This window comes from Erythrolamprus reginae, chromosome Z, assembly GCF_031021105.1.
Source record: "Erythrolamprus reginae isolate rEryReg1 chromosome Z, rEryReg1.hap1, whole genome shotgun sequence".
Taxonomy (NCBI): Eukaryota; Metazoa; Chordata; class Lepidosauria; order Squamata; family Dipsadidae; genus Erythrolamprus; species Erythrolamprus reginae.
Window position 1 is genome coordinate 96581281 of NC_091963.1, and position 14146 is coordinate 96595426.

Here is a 14146-nt window from a genome sequence, read left to right on the forward strand (position 1 = left end):
AAACAATTGTAACGCACAGGGGGGCTTTCAAATGCACGAGGTTACAGTTTGGGGTAAGCATAGCCCCAGGAATATTCCAGAGCATTATGGAACGCCTATTGTCAGGGGTAAATGGGGCCATTCCATATTTTAATGACATCTTAATTGCAGGGGAAAACCAGGAACAAGTAAACAAAAGAATAAGGGAAGTACTTAAGAGGTTACAGGACAAAGGTTTAAGAATCAAGCCTGACAAATGTGTCTGGGGAACCAACAGTATAGAATTCCTAGGATATAAAGTAGACAAAGAAGGTATCCACCCCACAACAGAGAAGCTGAGAGCCATTAGGGAAGCCCCAGAGCCACGAGATAAGAATGAGCTGCAGGCATTTTTAGGCCTCCTTAATTTCTATTCCGTTTTTTTAAAACAGAAGGCAACAGTAGCAGAGCCTCTACATCGTTTACTCCAGAAGGAAGCCCGCTGGACCTGGGGGGAAACTGAACGTGAAGCTTTTTTCCAAATAAAGCAATTATTAACTTCTAAAAGTGTAGTAGTCCAATATAGTGCTTCACTACCCATTAGGCTCACGTGCGACGCTTCACCGTACTGCATAGGAGGAGTCCTAGCTCACGTTCTGCCTAATAAGACAGAGGCCCCAATAGCATTTTTCTCAAGAACCATGACCAGCACAGAGAGGAATTATAGCCAGTTAGACAAGGAGGCTCTAGCTTTAGTGGCAGGGGTAAAGAAATTTCACAATTACATTTTTGGAAGAAGTTTTGAATTAGTCACTGACCACAAGCCTTTACTAGGTCTGCTAGCCCCCAACAAGCCCACTCCGCCTTTTATGTCTCCAAGACTGATCAGATGGGCCCTTTTCCTCTCTGGGTACCAGTATGATCTCACCCACAAGGGGGGGAAGGAAATCAATCACGCAGACGGCCTCAGCAGGTGCCCCATAACAGACTTAGTGGAGGACCCTGCTCCTTCCACAGATGTACTAATGATAGAACTCGAGGATAACCCACTAACCACGGCCAAAGAGGTAGCTGCACACACGCAGCAAGATCAAATCCTTAAACAAGTGGTAAACTGTGTACTTAAGGGATGGCAAAATGATGCTGTGAAACTTGAATTGTGTGACTTCAAAACCAAAAGACTTGAGTTATCTTATGTAAAGGGCTGTCTGCTGTGGGGAGATAGAGTGATCATCCCTAAAAGCCTAAGGGAAAAGGTACTCAAAATGTTACATGTGGGCCATCCTGGGATTGTCAGGATGAAGAGCCTAGCAAGAGGGCATTTATGGTGGCCAGGTCTGGATGCTGATATTGAGAACTGGGTTTCGAAGTGTGAACCATGCCAAGAGTCACGGCCTAATCCCCCCAAAACAACTCCGGCTGAGTGGGAGCAGCCTACGGGTCCTTGGTCAAGAGTCCACATTGATTTTGCTGGTCCAGTGGGGTCCCAGTATTTCTTAATAGTGGTTGATGCGTTCTCCAAATGGGTGGAAATAATAGCAATGAACAACATCACCACAAGTGCCACCATGAAGGTATTGAGTAGACTGTTTGCCTCCCATGGGTGCCCAGATATCTTAGTGTCTGACAATGGGCCACAGCTAACAGCCAGGCAATTCGAATTGTTCCTAGATGGCCTAGGGGTCAGGCATGCCCTCATCTCGCCTTACTCGCCTTGGGCTAATGGATTGGCAGAACGTTACGTTCGTGTGGCAAAGGAGGCATTGCGCAGGTCAGGCCCTGGGGATGTACAACAAAACTTGGACCAATTCTTACTCACCCAACACATCACCCCTAACTCGCACACACATGTAAGCCCTGCAGAGTTATTAATGGGAAGGAAATTAAGGTCACCACTGGATAGGTTGAACCCAAGGTTCTGTATTAATAATAATCAAATGTGTGTAAAACCTGAAAGAGAAATGTATTTGGGACAAAATGTATATGTAAAAAGTTTTGATGGAAACGTAAACTGGATGAAAGGAATTGTTGTTAAGCAAAATGCACCAAAAACTTATATTGTAAAACTAGAGGATGGTCGTTTGTGGAAACGACACATAGACCACATTCGGAAGCGAACAGAAAACCAATTGCCACAAACCGCTGACATGGACTCTCCCCCTTCAACAGACTTTAACACACTGCCCGAGTTAAGAAATACGCAAAGAGACTTATCGGGCCAGGGGGAGCCATCCAGCGACGCCGAGCCATCCTCATCCTCCGAAGCCTTCGTTGGGCCCGCCAGGCCAAGTCCGCCGCGCCAGGAGAACAGCGGCGAGCCATCCTCCACAGTCGGTGTCGAAGGAGAAATTGAACTGCGCAGGTCAGAGCGAGCTCCACGGAGGCCCCACCGATTGGACGACTTTGTCACATGGCTTTCATGATGGATGTGTCCAACTATGAGGGGAGGGGTGTTGTATCCTGAAATGGCTACCTTGTATTTCCTGTAAATAGTTTGTTCCTCTTTCCAGCGCTGTCTGAGCCGAAGCAGGAAGTCGCTCCTGATTGGCTCAGACGCGGCTGGCTCTTGCTTTGGCGGGAACCGCAAATGTATAAAAGAAGCGGCTTTTCCAAGCAGAGTCAGTCGGTACTCGCTGAATTGTCACTTTGCCTTGCTGAGCTGTCACTTGTTCTCTGAGCTGAATAAAAGTACCGATTTGCTTGAACCCTGTCTCTGGGTCTACTTCAAGAAATACTTTCAGGCTATCCAATATTGTAATTTACCCGTATGTTTTCTAGAGTCCAGCATTTCTTTAACTATGAAATGTTGTTCACCCTTAATCAGCAAAGGCACTGGGGGAGACGTTTGGGTAGGCCAAAGAGAGGATGTCTGTTCAAGCTTAAAAAGGTTGACAGGAAAGATTGGGTGATTCATCTAAAGGTTTTTGGAAATTCCAATTGTACTGCCACAGGATTTATAATTTTGACAATGGGGAAAGGGCCTACATATTTAGGGCCACGTGGGTCTAGGACTTTTTGCCTCCTCCTGTTGGTCGTGCCTGATTGGTCTCCACTGCCTTCCGCCTCCGACTATTGGGCTCTGCATTTTCTCCTTCACTGAAAGGACCCTACCTGTTTGGCCCAGCCCTTCTGTCACAGCACCTCCCATCACAGCAGCTTAGTCACAGGCCTTTCTCCAAACAGGTGCAAAACCCCATTCACCCTGAGCTTTTGGGCACCCGCAGTGAACGGGCACCATTCCCAGCGCCACCGGAACGGGGCAGGGAGTGCACATGTGCACACAAGGCAAAGGATCCAGCTTCTGCGCATGTGCAGAAGCCGAATCTCATGCAAGGACACATGATTTCCCGCTTTTTTTTCTTCCACGAATGCAAAGAAGCAAAAAAGCTGAAAACAGCGAAGAGGTAAGTTACCCCAGCTGCCTGCCCTGCTTGCTTGCCTGCCCGCTGCCTGCCCTGCCATAAGCAGCATCTCCACCACTTGCGCCCTGGTGCTCACTTGCTGCAAGTGGTGCCTCCGCCACGAGCAATCTGAAAGCTCCCTTGCCCGCCACGAGCGGCGTCTCTGCCGTGAGCGGCCCAAGTGCTTCCCCGCCCACCGCCTGCCGTACCTTTCTCTCCAGTGCTTGTGCAAGACTTCTACCTCACCATGAGAAGATAGCATGCAGTGTGGGAAGGAGGCCGGGCGGCCCTGAGCTACAGCTGCATGGCCTGTTCTGTTCTCTCCCGCACTGCAGGCATCTCTTGGTGTGGCAATGGTGCCCCAAGTGAGTCGTGGCCTTCGGGAGCACAGTGCTGCTGCTCCCAAATGTCACAATGTGGCTGGAGCTCGGGCAGGCCACTTTTGCTGATGGCCCCAGCTGCCGCTCTAGGCGCCACAGCAAGATTCTGCTTTTGCACATGTGCAGCAGCCAAAATCTCATGTGTGGACATCCTTCCGGCAGCAAAAATTATTGATTTCTTTGCTTTCGCGCATGCGCAGAAGCAAAAAATACTGGTAATTTTTACCAGAATTGCTCCGGTTGCACGTGCACTGCGTGTGCATGCCTGGCAGCAATGGAGCTAAGCTACATGCTCCATTGCTGCTACCAGTACAGATTTCTTGCCATTCTGGCTCCTAGCCCATCGCTGGGCACTTGGGACACTTGCATAGGACACTTTGCTGCCAGCCAATCAGAGGAGCAAGATCTCTCCTTCTAATTTTGCATGGAACTTTCCTCTTGCTCTCTATATGTTCACGGAGGGTTTCCATCCCTTAACAAATCTTCCTTTCTGTCACAGAGAGTTTCCAACCCTTCCCAAACCTTTTGTTCTGTTTCCTTCCACTCTGAATAATCACATCATCTTCTCCCTCATTCCAGTGAGAGGGGAAAGTTGGAGATTCATCCCTCTTGCGCTCTATGTGTCCATTAGTTTCCAACCCTTCCCAAACCTTCCATTTGAAAACGAAAATTATTTGAATTCCAAAAGCTTAAACACAATAACTTCTTTCATTCTTTTATCATTAAACTATATTTTCCCCTTTTGTATTACAAGTATATCATTTTAAATTTAATTCAACAAATCAAGTTTATGTCAAGCTATTATATAGTTATATTTTCCATTTTTTTTTACTTAATTAGATAATCAATTTAATCTCATCAACTATATCTACAAATAGTTAATAATCATTTTATGAATATATTTAAATACATATAGAAAACAACCAAATCAAGTCAAAACAAAAGTGTTAAGTCATATCAAAAATATTAATTAATGGCATATTCATAAGAGTATTTCGTTATATATCCAAAGAAAGAAGAGCCATTATAGCAATAATATTATATTAGGGGGAAAATTATATCATAATCAAACAGAAATTAAATAATCAAATAGTAACTATTTTCTTTATATTTCCACCCTTTCAGTCACAATTTCTCCTTTTTCACTCTTGGAACAACATGCCTCCAACTTCTTCAATTTTCCTCCAGCTCTCCTTAGTCCATTTCCCCTGCTAATTTGCCAAACCAGTTCCAGTGTAATTGGTCTGTCCATGTTAAAAACAACTCTTCTCTTTTATCTTTATTCTTCTCTATATCCTCTTCCCCATACTCTTCCTCTTAATCATCTTATCACATAGCAATCAACCATTTCCCCCCCAAAATTCCCATCCTTTTAGTATCATTCAAAATCACAAATTCCCAAAGACTAACTCATTTCATCCATTACAATTTGTAACTCAAAACAAAAATATTGACTAATAAGGTAATATATTCATATATTCCATTAGATACAAAGAAAAGAAAAAAGAAACAAACCTTTATATAGTAATCAAATAATGATCAGTCAGATGACAACCATTTTTAAAAATTTCCATCGTTTAAATCTCAACTTCCCTTCCTTTTTTTCTTGTAACAAGGCCCCATCTTCTTCCCCTCTTTTTTTCTTTTTTCTATATTTTAAATAGATGCAATTCTGATTTTCACAACGCATCTGCCCTATGCTTTACTGAAACCTGGCTAAAGGAGGAAATTGATGATAATAGTATGCATTTACCGGGCTTTCAAATTTTTCGGGCTGATCGGAATGCAGAATTATCAGGGGGGAAAAGGGAGGAGGCTTATGTATATATATCAACAACAGCTGGTCTCAAGACATCACTGTTATACAAAAATTCTGTGATGAAAACTTGGAGTCTTTAATTATTCATTGCAAACCCTTTTATTCTCCTCGCAAGATTCATTCCTTCTTAATTTCTACAATTTACATCCCTCCCCAAGCATCTGTAAAAAAGGCACTAAAAGCCCTAGTTGATCAGATTATGGAGGCTGAAGCCAAATACCTTGATTCACTGGCCATTATTTTGGGAGATTTTAACAAGGCAAACTTAAGAGATGAGCTACCAAAATACTTTCAACATGTAAATTGCCCCACCAGAGGCAATAATATCTTAGACCATTGTTACACAACTGTAAAAAAGGCTTACCGTGCCCTACCAAGAGCAGCTGTGGGCCACTCTGATCATTGCATGATTCTCCTTGTACCTGCTCACAAACAAAGATTTAAAGCCACAAAACCAACAATTAAATCAGTGAGGACTTGGACTGAGGAAGCAAAGTTAAAGCTACAGGCTTGCTTTGACTGCACAGACTGGAATATTTTTAAAGACACCTCTGCAGACCTAGATGAACTAACAGACACTGTAACATCATATGTCAGCTTCTGTGAAGACCTATGTGTATCAACCAGGAACTTGCAAATATACAATAACAATAAACCTTGGTTCACAACCAAACTCAAGCAGTTACGTCATTCCAAAGAGGAAGCCTACAGAAAAGGTGATAGAATGCTGTACAATCAGGCCAGAAATATATTAACAAGGGAGATCAGAGCAGCAAAAAGGAACTACCGGTACTCTGAAAAGCTAAAGAAACAATTCTCAACAAATGAACCAGCAAACATGTGGAAAACTCTCAAAAACATCACCTGTTACAGCAAACCATCTTCCCAAGCTGAAGGAGATCAGCAATTGGCAGATGACCTGAATGTGTTCTACTGCAGGTTTGAAAAGAAACCTCAACCACTTATCTGCACTACCTCCATCCCAGACACACCAACAACAGCTAAATCTTCTACAATTGAACCCATCCCATTGTATTTACAACCCCTAGTGATCACAGAAAAGGAAGTGAAAGATCTATTTCTCAGACAGAAGCCTGGAAAAGCACCAGGCCCAGACAAGATAACTCCTTCTTGCTTAAAAGTCTGTGCTGACCAATTGGCCCCCATCTTCACCCAAATCTTCAACAAATCACTAGAGTTGTGCTATGTTCCTTCCTGCTTCAAACGCTCGACTATCATCCCAGTGCCAAAGAAGCCCTCCATCAAGGAACTGAATGACTACAGACCAGTTGCTCTAACATCTGTAGTTATGAAAACCTTTGAAAGGCTAGTGATGTTTCACTTAAAAACCATCACAGATCCACTGTTAGACCCCCTGCAATTTGCATACTGAGCAAATAGATCAACAGATGATACTGTTAATATGGCTCTACACTACATCCTTCAACACCTTGAATCTCCAATGACCTACGCTAGGTCCTCTTTGTGGACTTCAGTTCAGCATTCAATACCATCGTACCGGACATTCTCTTAACCAAACTAAATCAGCTAGCGGTACCTGAACACACTTGTAAGTGGATCACAAGCTTCCTAACAGACAGGAAGCAGCAGGTGAAGCTAGGAAAAATCACATCAGATACATGTACAATTAGCACAGGTGCCTCTCTTCTCTCTATACACTAATGACTGCATCTCAAACTATCCATCTGTTAAACTACTGAAGTTTGCAGATGATACAACAGTGATCAGACTCATTCGAGACAATGGTGAATCCGCATACAGACGGGAAGTTGAACAATTATCCTTGTGGTGTGACCAGAACAATCTAGAACTGAACACACTCAAAACCGTAGAAATGGTGGTAGACTTTAAGAGAAACCCTTCCACCCTTCCACCTCTCACAATACTAGACAACACAGTATCAACAGTAGAGCCCTTCAAATTTCTAGACCTAAAATGGTCACCTAACATCAAAAACATCATCAAAAAAGCACAACAAAGAATGTTCTTTCTGCACCAGCTCAGGAAGCTCAAACTGCCCAAGGAGCTGCTGATACAGTTCTACAGAGGAATCATTGAGTCTGTCATCTGCACCTCTATAACTCTCTGGTTTGGTGCTGCAACCCAACAAGACCGACACAGACTTCAGAGGATAGTCAGAACTGCAGAAAAAACAATCGCTGCCAACCTGCCTTCCATTGAGGACCTGTATACTGCACGAGTCAAAAAGAGGGCGGGGAAAATATTTACTGACCCCTCACATCCTGGACACAAATTGTTTCAACTCCTACCCTCAAAACGTCGCTACAGAGCACTGCACACCAAGACAACTAGACACAAGAAAAGTTTTTTTCCAAACGCCATCACTCTACTAAACAAATAATTTCCTCAACACTGTCAGACTTTCTACTAAATCTGCACTTCTATTCTACTAGTTTTTCTCATCATTCCTATCACCCATTTCCTCCCATGTTGACTGTATGACTGTAACTTGTTCCTTATATCCTAAGATTTTTATTAATATTGCTTCTTCATTGGTTATTTGACCCCTATGACAATCATTAAGTGTTGTTCCACATGATTCTTGACAAATGTATATTTTATTTTATGTACGCTGAGAGCATATGCACCAAGACAAATTCCTTGTGTGTCCAATAACACTTGGCCAATAAAAAAAATCTATCTATCTATATAATTGGCTAAATATCCCTTCAAATTTTATTAATCTCTTCCCCCTGCTAACTTGCCTAGTCCAATACATGTATCCTTGCCTTATTCTTTTTTTCCACTGTAAATCCCAGTGTAATAATCATAAAATTCGGTATAATCATAAAGCTCAAAGTAATCATTAGTCTGTCCATTTTCAAAGTTCTCTTCCCTTGTATCTTCATCATTTTCCACCTCTTCTTGTTTCAAGCCTTCTTTATTTTCTTGTTTTTTGTTCCTTGCAATCATATTTTCAAGATAGTTGCTGTGCTCAAGAGCTTTCTCCACATTTCCCCCCATTTTTTCTTCATACTCTAAAAGGGATATCCGTAAATCTGCAAAATAATCCTTAAAGAATGCTGTAAGATCCTAATCTTCTAATGCCATATTGCCAAAGCCACCAGTTTATAGTCTAAAGTAATCATTTTCTTCCAACTTTTTTCCCTTTCAACTTTTAAGTAAATAGAAGTTCATTCCAAGTTCACAACCTAAACAGATGTCAAATTTATTTTATTTTTTCAAAGGTCGAAGGCCAGCAACTGCATAAGCATCCACAAAAATCTTCCACTGTACTAATGTAGGTGACACTCCTCACTAGTTCCACAATTCTGTTTTCTCCTAATTAATATGTTGATGTTTAATTAAATTAATTTTATTAGATCAAATAATTCTATTCAAAGTTTATTCAAAGACCAAATATAAAAGTTATCAAATGTTGGGCTTTTGCAGCCTTCTCTAATACTTTTTCATTGTAACATTCAGTGCTAAATAGCTGCTTTGTCTTTATTTTTCCCCAATCTTTTTGTTCCTGTTTGAAATCAGCAAAAAATAAATTAAAAAAATCCGAAACCTCAATTTGGCTAAATAATTCACCAGCACAAATTTTAGTCTTCTTCTTTATCTATCCAGCACTTTACTTTGTTCCTCTTTCAAGATATCTTCTGATCTTCAACAACAAAACAATCTTTCTGTTTGCAGCTTGGACGGCTTTTGCAAGTCAATTTCCCCTGCCGCCGGTTGGGTCGGTTCTGACCTGGTTCTCATTGAACCAGGTCCCCAGGTGACAGGGATTCAGGATTCCATTGTGGAGTGCGGTGAATTCCGTGTCACTGTGGTGCTTGGCCATGCCCCTCTGGTTTCAGTTAGTTTATGGAAGGTATAAGCACAGGGTTGTAGGGCCCCTTCAGCATTTGCTTACAGTACTACTGCTCCAACTGCCACATTGTTGGCGTCAGGTTGAACCACAAAAGGGGCCTCCAGGTGGGTGCTTGAGGACTGGCTCGGTTACAAACACTGTAGTTGCTTGAACTTGTCAAAAGCTGCTTGGCACTCCAAGGTCCAATACAGGGGCCGGCTAGATTTAGGTTGCGCCTCTTGTTTTAAGGAGGTTTGTTATTGGCAGAACAATCTGGGAAAAAGAGGGGCTGAACTGCTGATAAAAGTTGGCAAAGCTGTGGAAACTCTATAGTTGCTTATAGGTGCATGGGGCCATCCATTCCAGGACTACTTGCACCTTCTCAGGAAGGTATTTTCTCCTCTCCTGCTATGCGCTTGGCCCCTATTGTCACCTGCTCTTCAGTGGCCTCAGGCTCATGAAAGGATTCTCCCTGCTGGCCATAGCAGATGCACCACATCCCCATTTGCCAATACACATCAGGGTTACATTTTCAGAGCCAGGGTAACCCAAATATGAGGGGTTGCTCCATCCCTAGGGCCACAATAGAGTCTCTCAGTCCATCATCATTTCTACTGGCTTGGTCTCAAATGGGCAGCCCCAGCTACTGACCCATCCAACTGGCAGAAGGCAATGGGCACTTTCATGGATATCAGTTTCAATCCCATTTTCTCCATCACCTCTGGGCTGATTACACATCCAGAATGGAAAAGGGCCAGCATCTTTCTCTGGGCACCAGATGATGGTGCCCGTAGTTCTACTGGGAGGGTGAGGGGACCTGCGCATTGACTTACCAGGGGGTCATCCAATTCACTATCACTGCCCCCTGGTATGGTCGGAGGTCCCAGCTCCTCCTGGCTTGGAAGGGGAGCGACCTCAACGACTTCCATGCCTTTCAATGCTGTTTCATGGGCTTTTGCTGCTGGCTTGTCAGTTTTTTTCCCCTTGTCATCTTTTCCACATCTGAAGCAGGCTGAGCTTCTCCCCTACCCCCACCCCCTTCACCATCCTAGAAGCCTCTTTCAGAGCAGAAGTGGAAGACTTGCTCCAGCTGCGACACCCTCTATACCAATCTCTGGCCTGGTCAATCTCCACCTCAGCTGCCATCACATACCAATGCTATAAATCTCTGAGGGGCCCTCTAGAGCAATGGCCTTGGTAGACATCTCATTGAGGCCATCCTTGTAGCACTCCATCAAGGCTCAGGCTGAATATCATCCATATGAATTACCAGCTGGCAAAACTCTTGGGTGTATTCAGCCACTGATCTCCTCCCCTGGATTAGGGTGTTCATCCTCGTTCTAGCCTTACATTCAGCCAGGTGAGGTCATCAAGATGGTGGTCATAAAAACATCATAATTCCCACCATCCACTCCCCCACAGTTCCTTCCAGGACCATGGTGACACAGTGTATCTTTGTTGTCTCAGTAGAGAAATCCCCCCCATATTTTTGCATATGATTCTACACTTAGGCCAAGAAAAAAACCCTAAGCCCCACTGTATTTCACTCTCAGCAGAGAAATCTTTAAAATCTGATGCCTCTGGAGAATTGCCCCCCTTGCAGGAGGAACTTGGGCTACCACCGCGATTGGTGTCCCTGCTGCCACTGCTAGGTCTGGCTGGGCTCCTGGGGGCACTTCTGGGGTGGCTGGGGTCCCTTCCTCCTCCCAAAATTCTTTGGCTCCTTTCCCAGCTGGCAAAGCATATCTTCCATGGATTTTCCAATTCTCCTAATGCTTCCTTTAGAAGATGCAGGGCCTGGGTCAGCAGGAGGTCTTCTCTGTCCTTCTCTTGCCAGGCTGCCTCCCTTTTTGCACCTGGCCTGCAGTTACTCTGGAGGGAATTTCACCCAGGGCATCGAGACACCCCACTGCCAATGACCACTTGGCTCTTACTGGCTTCACTTCAAATTGAGGCTCACACACCCACTCTGACTTTTCCCAGCTCTGTCTAGATTGAGGAAGAGTGGATCCAGCTCCCTGGTCCTCCTGGTTGTTGCCTTGGCTAGACATACTTTGCTTAGTCCCCCCAGCAGAAGTTTTCTCCAGGTTGACTAATAAAGCATATCTTGTTGCAATGTCAGGCGTGCTTCCATTCAAAGTCCAGAAAAGAAAAACATCAAATCCATGTTGATAGAAACAAGTAACTTTACTAGACAAGAACTGATAGTGACAAAATGAAAGTAAGATCTGAGGCAAAAAGATATATAAATGCATATACAAAGAACTGTAAAACCCTCCCTCATAAACCCCTGAGCAAATCCTCCAAATCCAATGTCCCAAGATGTCATGGGGGAATACCAGCTGTTTTGGGCTTCCACATTTGGTCCATCGAAGCTTGAGCAGGCTGTAAACATTTCCACATAGCCTGGCAGTATGGGATGAAAACTTTCCTCCCTAGCCCCCTAATCAAACACAAGATGAGACATCTCCAGTACACTTCCCCCCTCCCCCTCCAAAACCCCTAGCCTTCCCACCACCACTGTGTTTCTATGGCAGCCAAACCAAGCAAGCAGAGTGGAGGCTGTCACACTGTTTGATTCCAGTTGATCACTTCTTCAGTTTCAATCACAATAATACAAGAGCAAACAATCGATGCAAGCTCAAGGTAAACCACTTCAAACTCAATAGCAGAAAATACAACTTCAGCAACAGAGTGGTCAATGCCTGGAATACTGTACCTGACTCTTTTATTAAAACCTCAAACCTTCACAGTTTCAACCTCCAACTGTCTATTGTGGACCCCAGATCATTCCTAAGAGGCCTGTAAAGGAGGAATGCAGAAGCACACCTGTGTGCCTACCGTCCCTGTCTTACTCTCTCCATTTATCTGTATTTATTTCCTTTGTTCATGTTTATGTTCATACCTATACTTGTTATCTTGTACATTTTGGCAAACAAACAGACAAACTGATAGGAAAGGAGAGATCAAGCCCTTAAGAACTGTGACATGAAGAGCCTGCAGTTGCTGAGAGAGTTTGCTGAGATTGGGAAACACTGTTCCAAAGCATCTGTAAAATTCTCAAATAAAAAAATATCAAAATAAATCTCCAGCTGAGTTACTGAATTAATTGATCTTGGAGCTTCTCCTGCATCTTCCCTTGCAAGCAACTCAGATCCTGAATGCAGATTAATTAGTCCATGCAAGAACATATGGACTACATATCTCGATTAGGACAAATCAATAGATGAAATCTACATAGACTTCTGTAAAGCCTTTGACTCAGTGGTTCATGACTAACTGGGCGGCATAAAAGTCAAATAAGTAAGTAAGTAAGTAGGTAGGTAGGTAGGTAAGTAAGTAAGTAAGGAAAGAAAGAAAGAAAGAAAGAAACAAATAAATAAACTACTGCTAAAACTGAAATCTTAAGGCATCTCAGGATCCCTACATGACTGGATAACTGTGTTCCTATCAAACAGATAACAAGTTGTCAAAAATAGGGACTGCCATGTCTAAAGCTGTTCCAGTTAACAGTGACATACTCCAAGGCAGCATACTAGGACCAACACTCTTCATACTCTATATAAATGATCTTTGCGATCACATTACAAGCAACTACCTTCTCTTCACCGACTATGTCAAACTTTTAAACGCCACCGATAATACAACTATTCTCCAAAAAGACCTTGCTTTGTTTCTGAATGGGCAAACATCTGGCAACTCCAAATCTCAACCAAAAAAATGCTCTGTCCTACACATTGGCAAAAAGAATCAGAATGCCAAATACAAGCTGAACAAACAAGACCTTACAGACAACCCTCACTCCGTAAAAGACCTTGGAATACTCATATCAAATGACCTAAGTGCCAAAGCCACTGCAACAACATTGCCAAAAAGGCTTCAAGAGTTGTTAACCTAATTCTATATAGCTTCCATTCCGGTAATTTCATACAACCAACCAGAGCATACAAAACTTTTGCCCAACCAATCCTTGAATACAGCTCATCTGTCTGGAACCCACACTGCATTTCGGACATAAACACACTAGAAAATGTTCAGATACTTTCAGAAGAGCCCTCTACTCCTCCACTCGCAATAGAATACCTTACGCAACTAGACTTACAACCCTAAGTTTAGAAAGCTTAGAATTGCGTCGCCTTAAACACGACCTAAGCATAGCCCACAAAGTCATCTGCTTCAACGTCCTTCCTGTCAATGACGTCAGCTTCAACCACAACACACGAGCACACAACAGATACAAATTGAAAGTAAACCGCTCCAAACTCCACTGCAGGAAATACCACTTTAGTAACCGAGTAGTTGATGCATGGAACTCAGTACAGTACCAGACTTTGTAGTATCATCAGCTAACCCCCAAAACTTTACTCTTAGACTATCTACTGTTGACCTCTCCCTAATTCCTAAGAGGCCAATAAGGGGCATGCATAAGTGCATCAGAGTGCCCTCCGTCCCCTGTCCTAATGTTTCTCTCTCACTAGTATCATGCATATAAACATTCTTTGTAAATACGTACTTCACAAAATAAATAAATAAAATAAATAAAACGGCTGAAATTGCTGTCGTTTAGAGACCACACACGGCCTTACTTAGGACAGCAGAAACATTATGTTTTTCTGCTTATTAGAGTAGGACACACCGTTGGCCGAGGCAGCGAAGGAAAACGGCAGAACCTGCGCCGCCCAAAAGGGAACTCGGAAGCGTCCAAAAGGTGCTACTCTTTAAAGAGTGGGACGTCTATAAGGCGTTC

General features: G+C 43.2%; 1 protein-coding gene across 11 annotated transcripts in view; it reads right to left on the reverse strand.

The window, feature by feature from the left end:
• Positions 1-14129, reverse strand: part of LIMD2 (LIM domain containing 2) — a 62481-nt gene extending 48352 nt beyond the window's left edge. For 3 of the 11 annotated variants that reach the window (XM_070727108.1, XM_070727099.1, XM_070727109.1), the window contains exon 1: positions 5923-6016. The gene's annotated coding sequence lies outside the window, so the exon portion shown is untranslated. Of the gene's footprint in view, positions 1-5254; positions 5388-5492; positions 5605-5922; positions 6017-6422; positions 6471-14035 lie in introns of those variants that run through there. The other 8 variants (XM_070727102.1, XM_070727104.1, XM_070727106.1 and 5 more) reach the window with 8 other exon arrangements.
• Positions 14130-14146: the final 17 nt, after the last annotated feature.